The following is a 13644-nucleotide window of genomic DNA, read 5'->3' as shown; positions in this document are numbered from 1 at the left end:
TCATAAATAGTAGATTTAGTGACAGGTTTGGTGAGAATAAAAGGAAACAAATTCGCATCGTCGCACCACATTAGAAAAAAATGCCCTGACCAGAAACAATTCTTGTTTGGGGTCTAACTGCTAGAATAAGATGTCGCATTTCACAACTTTATAACGTAAGCTCCCTACTGAGATCGATAACGGTAGAAAACTTAGCCATCCATTACAAGTTTGTCGAATGAACAGAGATCAGACCACATACAGAAAATGCACATCGGGGAATACGGAGGCCAGAACTCCCTATTGTTCAGTCGGGCGATCAGCACTATATTGCTATAACTCCTGTACATATTAGGTATATAGACCATACACGAAATTATGTACCAATTCCTGACGAATTTGAAGCTCCTCCGTGTAGGTCCACAACTTTGAGTAAACCGAATCAATTTCCAGATCTTGTTATTTTATATCAAGCTCATACAAATGTAAATCATAGCTTAAAGTGTTGTGGTTCAATCGAAATCTACGTGACTAGCATAGCTACAGAATAAAATTGGTCCACGACACCTCCCTGTAAAAGGTGACCAGGAACAAAAGAATGGTCCATTAAAGCTCCCTGATAAGATAACACTAATGCGAGAAAAATGAATTGAAGCACAGAATGGCCTTGAAACGCCCAGTTCAGTTTAGTGTTTAAATTTAGGACTAAGAAAAGCACTTGTCTGGCAGAGTTATTGAAAAAGCTTGTCAAAAAAACATCTCATGACATATGTGTATATAACCTGGTAAGATAACATTAATGATAGTACAGGGATGGAATTTGAAACACTGTCCTTTTAAAAAAAAGTACATTACTGTGGTTTCAAATGTTTAATGTGTTCAATGCAAGTAAACATCGTCTGACATTCCTATACAATATTATATCATTTTCATATGATGAATTCTGACATAAGTAAATTTTATACTTCTCATCAATCTTAATGTCTTTAAAGTTTTTAAGAGAGTCGCTGTAGAAGTTAGACACTTCTCATCACTACTAGCCATTGCTTCGTATGGTGCATTAGAGAACATAGATTGATTACATTCGAGGTCGAACAGCCAACATTACTCATCAGGTGACGGCTGACGACATTGGCAATCCAATAGTCGCTTCTAACACAACAAATAAAACAATATAATGGGATCTTATCCTTTAATGAATCGAAGCTACAACACATTAGGGTGCTCCAATATAATGTGGTGCATGCATGCGTGTTAAAATGTTGTATTTTAAATTAATTGTTGTAAATAAATGATACATCCTTTTTGAATTCCTTTTTCCTACTTTTTGAATTACATTGTCTCCCATTAATGTAGATGTGCCCGTATAAATGCCAACCGTGAGATATTTTGAGTTAATAACAGTTCACATCTTTGAAATAATTGAGCTGAAATATGTTTCCATTGTCAATCCTACTACAAAGTCACTCAACAACGTTTTTTCAACAAACATTGTTAACTGGTTCCGATATATCTGTTTCGTTGCTATAGAGATGGTTATACCAGTTTGCAAAGAAAGCCTTGGCTCCTTTATAATTAGGTTACATGTTCTTTCTCTTGGTTTTTCCCTACACAATAGCAAATTAACTATTTTATGGGTTGAGTTGCACACACACACACATATGACGCTTTTGTCTTGTTTTCATGTTTTGACCTTTGTCTGTTTGTTACATGTAATATATCAATTTTAATGAATAGCTGGCTACAACTGTAACACAGACAGTCCTTTAGCACTATTATTATCTACTATATGTTGTGTTGGGGCTACCTTCGATCGCTTGTTCACAATTTGGTAAAGAAACGTGTTATTATATATATATATATATATATATATATATATATATATATATATATATATATATATATATATATATATATATATACATTGTATATATATGTGTGTGTGTGTGTGTGTGTGTGTGCTATTCTATTTTATTTTACTTATAGGGAGGGGCTGGGTTTTTGTGGTACGCACTTAGGTAATATTGCATCCTCGCTGTTTATTCCATCAATGTGATTATTCTTATTTTTTTACTGAAATATACGTGAAGATCAGCCCGTGGTCATTTAAAGAAAATATGTTAGTGATTACGATGAAGTAAATATAATAAGACAAACCATTAGCATATTATCAACGTGTTTCCTGATATCTTTAGTTTTATTTTTCAAAGTGAGTGTTTACACTTCCGACGTCGTAACCTTGAAATGTCAATGAGGACGATACGATTCCTCCAAACATGTACATAATGTACCGTATTTCTTTAACGCTATACCACCGGATGGTTATTCAGTCTACCATCGATTTAATGCTGATGTCTTTACGATTACTATATGATTTATTGAGCCCTCTGTTAGCCCCAATATCAAAAGCAGCTACTGTACAATATATGTAAAACTTTCTTTAAATTTGTGATTACACCAGGAGAAACTCAATTTTGGCTTCTTTGACAACTTGAGTTTACACCGCCCCGTTATCTAATCCCGTCAGCCCTTTACATGATGTTCTGCAGACTCCTGCACCATGTATACACTGTCTATATCTGGTCTGTCTGTCGTGACCCTTGACCTAGTTTAACTACCCTGGCAGTATGACTTATTACACCCCCACTTGATATATAGCGATTCTAAGGATCCCATTGGTTAAGCAGACATATGGTTGGTCTTATGATAGAGGTTGGACAAATGTTCAACCCTTGCTTCATCGCTTCTGTCATCACTTCATAACTTTCCGACATACGCTTCACACCGTGTAATCTTTTAACCCTATGGTGTAATAGAGGGAAAGAATACGAAAAAGTATTGTCTGGCACCAAACAAGAACACCGTATTCACAGAAGGTAAAGGCTCTTTCTGTACACTTTCTTTTAATTTTAGTATATTCTAGCTGATTTAAACATAGATGACTACTAGGTCTGGTGAATAATGTTGTATACTTTACATCGTCGTGGTGCACCTTAGGATTCTCGCCTGTTACATTTCACCATTAGTCTAACATTTGACGTTGGTATTGTTTTATCATGAAACTAATTCCACCTGAAAAGCTTTCGTAGGGTACGTGTGGAACAACAGACCGATGATATAATTCTCTAGATCATGCCAAACAATGTGTAAATTGACGAATCGGTGATAAAACAGATTACTTTCTGTTGGCAGTCAAACTTAATCCTTTGAGTCGACATTTTTTAAATCATCAAAACGTACTTACAGAAAGACTGGAACAATGATTCAATAACTGATTTAACATTTTAATTATAACTTCGAGTATCGGTAACGTAATTGTTATCATATCATTTCATATGATCATTATACATGTTATTAGTACCGGATCTCAAATCGCAGTAATGCATAAAATTGGTTCTCTCGACATACTTCGTGATATGACATTTCAGATACTGTGATTAAGCCAACGCATTGAGTTAATGTTGTTGTATTCGTTGGAAAGATTGACTCCATGTGTTATTTCCCAAGTATAAATAATGCTCTTTACAGACAGAACATAGTGATGAAACTTTAACCTTACAACACTTGCTTTTAATCTTTGAACGTAGAAAAACAAATTTGCTATTACCTACCGGAAAAAGTAAAATGGATTGAACATTTCTTTTCAGCGCTATAAATTTGTTTATCAATAGTTTCACCTTCATCTACACGAAGTTAGTCTACCATGAACATCGAAGCTGAACACCAAGACACAACACTGTCTTGTCAGAAGTGACATCACAAATATCGAAAATTCCTATCATAGCATCTGCATATTTTATCATTCGAACTCCATAATGTCTCTCAATAGAGTTGTCAAAGTTGCGAACTACTACAATATATCGTCTTCATCTGTAACATGTCTGCCAAAACGTACTCTGATACTTAAATTTGTTAACTCATAAAGCGAAGACAATTGTACAGTTCAAATATTGTATTAAGTGATTGCTGGAAAGTGCCTTGATCTACAACAATCAGTCGACCAATCAAAACATGCCTTACATTATATCAATTCGTCTGCTGGCTATACGAAAACTGTAATTCAATTGTTTTGTGATATATTAGTCTTTAGTTTAAGAATTGTACCCAGTCAAATTTTAACCCAGTAAACATTACTCACTGACATGGCTTTGATATGGAGCTTGACTTGACGATAATAATAACAACATGATATTTGGTCGACGTTACCTGTACCGTACACTGTATGATAAACAAAATGAATTTAGAAAATATTTGAAGAAACCTTTCCTTTTCACGCTTCCGAATTCTTGGCCTTGAACAATGTATAATTCATCACCTTATATATTGATGATTGTAAATAACATTCAACTTGGACGACAAAGTAAATACATGTCGTTATCTTCCATTTTCAGAAGAAACATCAACATTAATATAATTATAATTCGCATGTTTTGATATGTTTATCGAACTCTTGATAACTCGTATTGGTACACAATTAGTATACATGTGATGTTCCATGATTGGCAGAGAAGCGCTGCATTATGGACCAATAAGCAAAATGTCTAATGTAGTCATCTTATCCGTCATTGGTACAGTATACTACCAAACCAGAGTGACTATATAGAGAGAGTTTCAATTAGGTAGCACTATGTGTTTATACGTCGCACACAAAATTATTTTGATAAACAATACATTACATTATTAAAACATACAAAGATTCAAGCATGTAAAATGTTACTTTTATCTCACTGTGAACACAAATCAACATCATGTCGAGTGAAAGAAAGAAGATTCAAGTACAAACTGTTTATTTGAGTTCACAGTAAATGTAACATTTCATGTACATGCATGATATCAAAGCCTGTATTTTGTTTGTATAATTTGTAACAAAAAACGTTATGCGAGATTTAAAGGCACCCAGCCATCTAATTAATACTCTATAGTCAACTCTAGTTTGGTTGTAAATATCACGGTTGTAGAGAATGCTGTGAATCTAGTACATTCTCGTAAGCCAGATCGTATTTTCTTCCGCTGAAGGCAAATGACGGTGTGTCTTGTATATAGTGCCGTAAATAGGCCTTTGGGTTTTACGACGATGTCGGTGTGTCTTGTATATAGTGCCGTAAATAGGTCCGTGGATTTACGACGATGTCGGTGTGTCTTGTATATAGCGCCGTAAATAGGCCCGTGGGTTTACGACGATGTCGGTGTGTCTTGTATATAGTGCCGTGAATATGCCCGTGGGTTTACGACGATGTCGGTGTGTCTTGTATATAGTGACGTAAATAGGTCCGTGGGTTTACGACGATGTCGGTGTGTCTTGTATATAGTGCCGTAAATAGGTCCGTGGGTTTACGACGATGTCGGTGTGTCTTGTATATAGTGACGTAAATAGTTGCGTGGGTTTACGACGATGTCGGTGTGTCTTGTATATAGTGCCGTAAATAGGCATGTCGTGTTACGACGACGTTTTGTTCTGGTAGGATATCGTACTCGGTGAATTACCCGATGAAAGTAGATGTTCATTCATATAAGGGTATTTGTAGTTATTAATAGTATCCGTGTCAAAAATGTGATATCGAGGTACATGGTCGTTTTTGTAAACATTTTACGATCAATTGTTGAATCCACATATTATACACGTGCGTGTAGTTTTTCTGACCAAAATACATGTTAACACATGATCTAGTGTATACGTATATGCACATGTTAAACGGTATTGTCGCTAAAAGGATTGCATTTCTTTAATTTGATTGTTGGATACAACAGGGGACGTCTATATGATGAAAGCAAGATACTGTGTTGTTTCACGTAAGTCACATGCTATATGGATATTGGTATTGTATAGTGTACGATACATTATCTAATTTTGTCTCTGTAAGTGCGTGCCTGTGCAGTTAAATGGAAACATGTTGATCATATTTTGGAAATATTGCCATGTGATGCTGCCAAACAAAGTCGACAAATTAAAATATCAATACCATTGATAATGTTGAAAAAATTGTAGTTGTTGTAAGTGAACGCCACTTGATAGACACATAATCATTATTTGTTACTTCTGCTACGGTACATGATATAACTTGTATGGATCAAATATCAATTATCTCAGTAGATTTTATCCGTTCTGCTCCAACACTCCATAAGATCTGGGTGGCTTTTTTTGGCGATACACTAAGATGTATTCTGTCGGCAGAGTTATATATAAGAACTTTAAATACCAGGGCAGGGGTTCAGTCGCAGGTTCTCACACTAGTGTTAATTACACCACCCGCCTCACTTATATTGTTCTGTTCTTGATCATTTTTGTAGCTCTGCAAGACGACTGTATTCCATACATTTTGGTCCAATCTTAGACAGCCTGTTAGAGGTTTAGTTTGTACTTATAAAAGTACTTTAATAATAATATCAAAGTATTTCAAAGTTTTCTTATCTGATAGGATATATTTCAACATTTGGCTTCCTTTAGCACCAAGAAATACTGATAGCTCACCAACATAGCTTGACCGCTTTCACTGTCAAATGACCTTTCATCCCTCTAGTTTAAAGCCGTACAAATATAATGAGCGTACACCCGATTTGAACTTGGATATATATCATCATATTGAAGGCCAACACAACACGCTCATGCAGTGACGTTGACCTTGCTGTTTAGCACAACTATGATACCATAAAATAGTTAAAATGGCGGGTTGCTGTAAGAAAATTCCTAACATAGTGTGAACGGTCAATCTAGGCAAAGTGCCGTCTGGGGACTAATATTGTTTATTCACTTAAAATGTAATTTATAAACTAAAAACAAATGACAATCTGTTTTATTTCAAATCGTTCTCCAATGCATAAAATTCTCAAATGTATTTGTTCCTTAAAATTTAATAACCGTTAATGCATTACCATGGCAATTCCATCGAGGTAAATGCTGTTCGAGACGATGAGGTGTATTACACTACGATGAGATATCATCGTATTACATGTACATAATGTGTACCGTAAATTGAATGTAAGGTAACAGTTCTAAACTACTATATCCACTTGGCACGTGTACATGTATATGTTAGGGTGACTACAGGGAATTACGAACGGGAGCAAGCTTACTTGAAATAACATGGTTTGAATACCTCTGGTTTATTAGATTCTTTGTACAAACAAACTTGACAGATGTCCGGTGATCGTGACCTAAATTATCAACATATTCCTTGTAAGGGCCACTATCTGTTTTAATTACATTGCGATCGCTAAGAAATATTAGCAATAACTGTCATATTTGATTTCAATGGAATATTGGCAATTATTGAAGGTTGACTTTGTACATCATATTTTACTATCAAGGCTATACTGCATATGGCGCACACAACCGATGATCGATATAATGACAAGTGTACACTATATATTCCTCGAAAATTCCTCAATGTTACTCCATAAATATACTGCCAAAAACTTCGATCTTTCTTTGCCTAGATTAATATTTATTTCACAATTCATAGAATCTCAAGAATCCACTTTTATTGAGATAAACTGCAACGTTATTTCAAAATGTTATGCTTAACAGCACATAAATGCAAATGTTATATAGAAATATATATAGTAATATTCAAACACCTATGCATTCATTTTTTATTTATTCATAAAATGATAATATATTACAATGTACTTTTGACGTCCATGTACATTACTCTACATGTGAGTACTGAGGGTCTCGTACAACTGTGATCTGCTAATATCAACCACATTGAAAAAGGAAAAGACAGTTCTATATTATTACTCTTTAAAGTCTAAATCCGTTTATTTTTAATGATCTGGAGGGACAAATGAATATTATAATTACAACAATGACGTCTAGTTTAGATGACACCGACATATTCTTCCATTCTTAATATCAACACTTCTAACATATTGTATTTCGTATTCAATTAAGATATGAAAATACGTATACATACAGCTTCTATCGTTGGTTGGGAAATTTACATTTTTGTATCGAATGTCACGTGACTCTTGTGCTATGTGAACGTATAAACTGGTTGCACGGTCAGAGACAAAAATACACGTCATGCAGTCGTACGGTGGTAGAAGGACTCCAATGTATTGTAGCCCCAGGAAGAGTTCCATTGTGTGTGACATTCCAGTGACCAACCACTATACGAAAAGTGTAATTTATCTATTTTTAATTACCCAACTTTTACCATCCCTATGACCTACTTGGCCATCACCTATGTACAGCGGTAGTATGAGACGAAGTGTTACTGTTCATTCTTGACTGTCTATAGCCCCAGGGGTAGGTATGACCGTATGTAAATTAGGTCAAATGGGGTTCTTTGTCTCATACCTTATTTTATACAACACCTACACAAGCCTTACCCTCCGAGTGGAAATAAGTGGTTAACTTAAAGACTGAACTACTTATCTAGGTATGTGGTACCACGTAGTATTTTATATGAACTTTGACATAGAATAAGCCTGAATATTGTTCTTTAGACAACTTTCATACAGCTATGAACACATATTGATATAAACTGATTGAATCAAGATTATTTTTCTGTAAGGTAAGGGTCGTTTTTAAATGGGTCATTTAATTGACTTGTGTTTGTAAAATTTGAATATTTTTAGCTCTTTAAATACGGTTAGTTTCCGTCGCAAACGTTAACTTTTAAGGAACAAAAATTTGGAAAATGTTTAATTTTATTCCAATGAAGAATTCTTTGGCCTCGGAATGACGTCATAATTACGCTCGACTGATCGAGTCACACCACGTCGTCATGTCACACTACTCCACACCATGCCATGCCATGCCACACTATACAACACTACATCTCAGGCACCATAATACACCACACCACACCACACCACACCACATCAAACACTAGACCATATCTTACCTCATTGTGTCACATCAAGCGAAACGAAACCATACCAAATTACACCACATCAAGCTCAATGCATCACAGCATATAATACTACATTGTTCCACTTTATTCCTTGTCTAAGCCTACAGTTAGATTCCTACATTAAACTTACCTGACGTGTCTTCATAACCAGATTGTTAAAAGACGTTATTACATGATATATAGATATGTGGTATGTTTGCATTTGATGCTAGGAATGTTAAATTTAATAGAATCGACATTCCAAGTGATATCAATCAATCAGCTGTACATCAATGTCAAAAATCATTAAAGATGGACATGAATTTAATTACGTTATCATTTTGAGTCAATAAGTTGAATTAAATCAAATATTGATATCAGGAATAAGTATTTAGAATGAAAATTACTGATGATTTTGTGATGGATGGCTCTAGTTATCATCATATTGTCCTTCGCCTTAAATTGATCGCCAGTCACTGTGCTATGATGTGTGAATGAGTGTCACTAATACCTAACAACGTTAGCATCACCTTACATATTTCACAAAAATTAACGATAGTACGACATGTTTGTCATTATAACCGTGTTTGTAATGTTGATGGCTAACACGACATCAATATTGATAAGGATGATGATGATGATGATGATGATGATGATGATGTTGATGATGACAATGATAATGATGGTGTTGTTGTTGGTGGTGGTGATGATGATGGTGGTGGTGGTGGTGGTGGTGGTGACAATGATGATGGTGGGGGTGGTGGTGGTGGTGGTGGTGGTGATGATGATGATGAAGATGATGGTGGTGGTGATGATGTTGATGATGACAATGATGATGGTGGTGGTGGTGGTGATTATGATGATGACAATGATGGTGGTGGTGGTGGTGGTGATGATGATGATGGTGATGATGATGGTGGTGATGATGGTGGTTTGGGGTGGTAGAGTGGTAGTGGTTGTGGTGATGGTCTTGATAGTGACCATGAAAATGCGTCTGGGGGGCAACTTGTGTCAGTACAACGTTTGAAGCTATAGATTTATTTTGTCAGGGTGGATACCAGTATAATTAACTAGGAGTGTATAGTCTCGCGTATATTAATACTTTATTTCCACTAGATTTAATTTAAAAAATGACTAAACATCAAAATACATTTGAGCAGACGTGGAAATGAAGACAATAACTGACAAAACAACTAATCGAGTTTAACCTCACTCGATGATAAAAGGTTCTTCTTGATCATTCAACACTTTAAACCGATCGACAAATATCTTGGTGAAATATGATTTGATATGAAAGATTGGATAATTACTGAGTAGACTGGAGGTTCGATGGAACTATTTAACATCTGTAAGATATGTATTATATATATGACTATAATTCCTTCAAATACCTGGTATATTAACTAACATCTCATAAATCACACTTTTGCTGACAGTCAACACACTCATATGGTTATCCCTATAGCTAGACAATGAAATGTTAATGAGAAGAACATATTTATGATGTGGTATACACGATTTGAAAAAGTCCATTTCTTATCTGGTTATGTTAGCATCAATATGAAAGATTGTAATGAACTGACAAATACACACGCTCACGCACGCACGCATCCACATACTTACAGAGAGCACACACACCCACACGTGCCCAGAAAATGCACACGAAGGCAAACCACACAGTATTGCAAAACACACACCTACCAAACACTGACACAGATTTACAAATAGACAGGCAGACACATGCATACATACATACATACATACATACATACATACATACACACACACACACACACACACATACATACATACATACATACATACATACATACATACATACATACATACATACACACATACACACACACATACACACACGCACGCTTGCGTGCGGGCGGGCGGGCGGACGGGCAGGCAGGCAGGTAGATAGGCAGGCAGGCAGACAGACAGACACAGACACACATCTTATAAAGAGACAGAACCCTCCTTTCAATATAACATCCGTTTGTATCCAATAAATTGATGTACATGTCGTTGAGAATAACACAATATATGACCACAGTCCATAAATTCACAATTTTAGTCTGACATATTACTACTTTATGAAAATATGACCATATTATTTTTCATACTGAGGTATATTTCATTATTTTAATCTCTTGACACAGTTGTCATCTATCTTATGTAAAAATTTATGTCAAATGACTTAATAAAGTCAATCATGTACCGTAAAATGATATCAATAAATCATGTAAGTATTAAGAGTTCTGTATAAGGGTTATTAGGATTTACTATTATTCGTTTTTCATTAGAAACAGTATAACCACCATGTCTTATCTTTTTAACGCTCATTTTACACTAGCCTATCTACGTCGATGATCTGTAACAACGATAGCTCTTGTCTACACTCAGTTTGGTCCAGTAGCAATTCAAAGTAATTTTAGTCAGCCACACCCGTTAAAGCCGTTTAAATTTAGTTAAAATTAGTATTAAATGTAAGTCACCACACTTCAAGCGTTGGGTACTTGTAAGAAGTTGTAGTCACAAAGGTACATTTACTGTGTAATATGAATAATCAAAACAGTCTGACCTTTGACCTGTGTAATCATCCCATTGCTATCAGCTTATGGGAACATTTCCTAATTCCATTATCCAGTTAATATTGGATTATACAACAAGATGGGTGTGGACGAGATTTATCGTAGCACATATCACGGATATATATATAGGCTACTTCTAAGTGAATTAGATACTGGAGTGTGACAGGGGGACAATGAGAGATGACAACAAGCTGGGATGACATAGCACACAATGATGAATTATACACGTTGGTGTGGCCATTTATCAACTTTACCATTCCCCATGATTGGCCTTCAGAAACTCTCAATTATTTCATCAACTTATTTCTGGAGTCCTAAGTTTTACAATCAAAGAATAACCGCTTATATGTTGCAGCTGTTCCTCTATTTTAGTCAAGTCAAAAAGCCAAATGAATTTGAAATAAGGTAATAATCATAAAACTTGTCTGATGAAATGTGTGTTTGGCCTAGGGGTTGGTTTATTGGTGGCAGTGAAGTGAATTCTCATTAATCAACTATGAAATCCATATTTCATACTAATTGTCACAATGAAACCTGTACTTATATGCCCTTTTCCCAACTTAAGTGAAGATCACATGCATTCGCAAAACAACATGCACATAACCACAAACACACGTATCCAAAAATACAGTGTATACGTCGTAAGCACATCCACTGACCAAACATACAATTTAACACATACACCCTCACATGCACACTCATGTACACACACACACACACACACACACACACACACACACACACACAAACACAAACAAACAAACACACGCACGCACACACACACATGCATATACATATGACACATATTTATACATAAACATGCAAACTCGACACATACACAGAACACATATAATTATACATATCACACGTATACATACAAATACATTCATGTTCGCACATATGCAAACACATATACATGCATACATATACCCATACCGACGCACATACACATGTGTACGTACACATACCCATACCCACATACATACACATGTGTACACATACCCATACCCACACACATACACATGTGTAAACATACCCATACCCCACACATATAAATACACTCGCACACATGGACAGTTTGGCAAATTGCGTTTTCCTTCCGATTAGATTTAGACCGTCTACTCTCCACATCACTTTAAAGTCCATGAATTTAACACACGTGTAACACATCATAATTTGTGAAAACAACAGATGCAATATGAGTATGAATTATTACCGATACGTGACCACTGTCTCCAACAAGTATGTCCTCATTTTATGACCAACGAGACTGTGTTCTCAGAGAAGGCAGCTGTAAATTGTCCACTTTGATTTCGCCATATGTATTCTCAGTCAAAAGTTACGACGTCGATGTTGGGAATATAAGAAGCGTTTGGGTGCAGTAAATACTATAGTTAATCCTTCAATGTCAGATATCCTGATTAGCTGCTTAAAATGCGTCAAGAGGGTTCAAACATTTCTAACGTACTTCAAGTCGGCTGTTGTTAGCCACATACAGTGAAATTAAGTCGTATATGTGTATATAACAAGTGCAAAGAATATGTGGTATGTGATATATTTACTCACATGGTACAATCCCTTGTAAAGTCAAGGCAGGGTTTCTATAACTCAAGGCAGGGTTTCTGTAATTCAGGGCAGCTTTAAGACAAAAGTGGTATGTGAAAGTCTAAACAATCTATAGAATCTTGTGAATATTTTTGTCAATGTGGAATGATTGAACAACTGTTAGAATGTACCAAACATGAACACAACTTGTTGGTACAATATTAATTACATTCCATATTGAATCTCTGCTAATGTATGCAAACGTATTTCTTAACATTTTGCGGACACCAATCAACATGTGTGAAGCAACCAATCTATATCGTGACGTCATCCTTTTCAAATGGCCATATTGATGACAAACGGATGCTCGTTTTCTATTAAGTGATTTATAACAAACTTTATCATACTGTATATTTTATAAAGTGAAATGTACGTAACTGGACAAATTTCACAATTAAATTTCAAAAAAGCGTGTAAAATGTTTGCTAATGTTACATACAATAAGATATTTTTTAGAACATTTTTTAAACTCTTGTGATTTATCGAGATACGAAAGGTGACTTGGTATATGAACTTGTTTTAATTCAATTAATCACTTAAAAATCCAAAATAAACATCGATTTGTCATCTATGTGGCCACTTTAAAAATAAACAAAAACTGAAAACTGATAGATTAAGGACGA

At 35.3% G+C, this 13644-nt stretch overlaps 1 protein-coding gene across 1 annotated transcript in view; it reads left to right on the top strand.

Annotated features, from left to right (window-relative positions):
• Positions 1-2762: 2762 nt before the first annotated feature.
• Positions 2763-13644, top strand: part of LOC144440097 (short transient receptor potential channel 5-like) — a 29997-nt gene continuing 19115 nt past the window's right edge. The window contains exon 1 of the mRNA XM_078129360.1: positions 2763-2855. The gene's annotated coding sequence lies outside the window, so the exon portion shown is untranslated. The remainder of the gene's footprint in view (positions 2856-13644) is intronic.

The sequence above is a fragment of the Glandiceps talaboti genome, chromosome 9, assembly GCF_964340395.1.
Source record: "Glandiceps talaboti chromosome 9, keGlaTala1.1, whole genome shotgun sequence".
NCBI classification, from domain to species: domain Eukaryota; kingdom Metazoa; phylum Hemichordata; class Enteropneusta; family Spengelidae; genus Glandiceps; species Glandiceps talaboti.
Note: the sequence above shows the minus strand (reverse complement) of the source record. Positions and strands in the feature narration are given on the sequence as shown.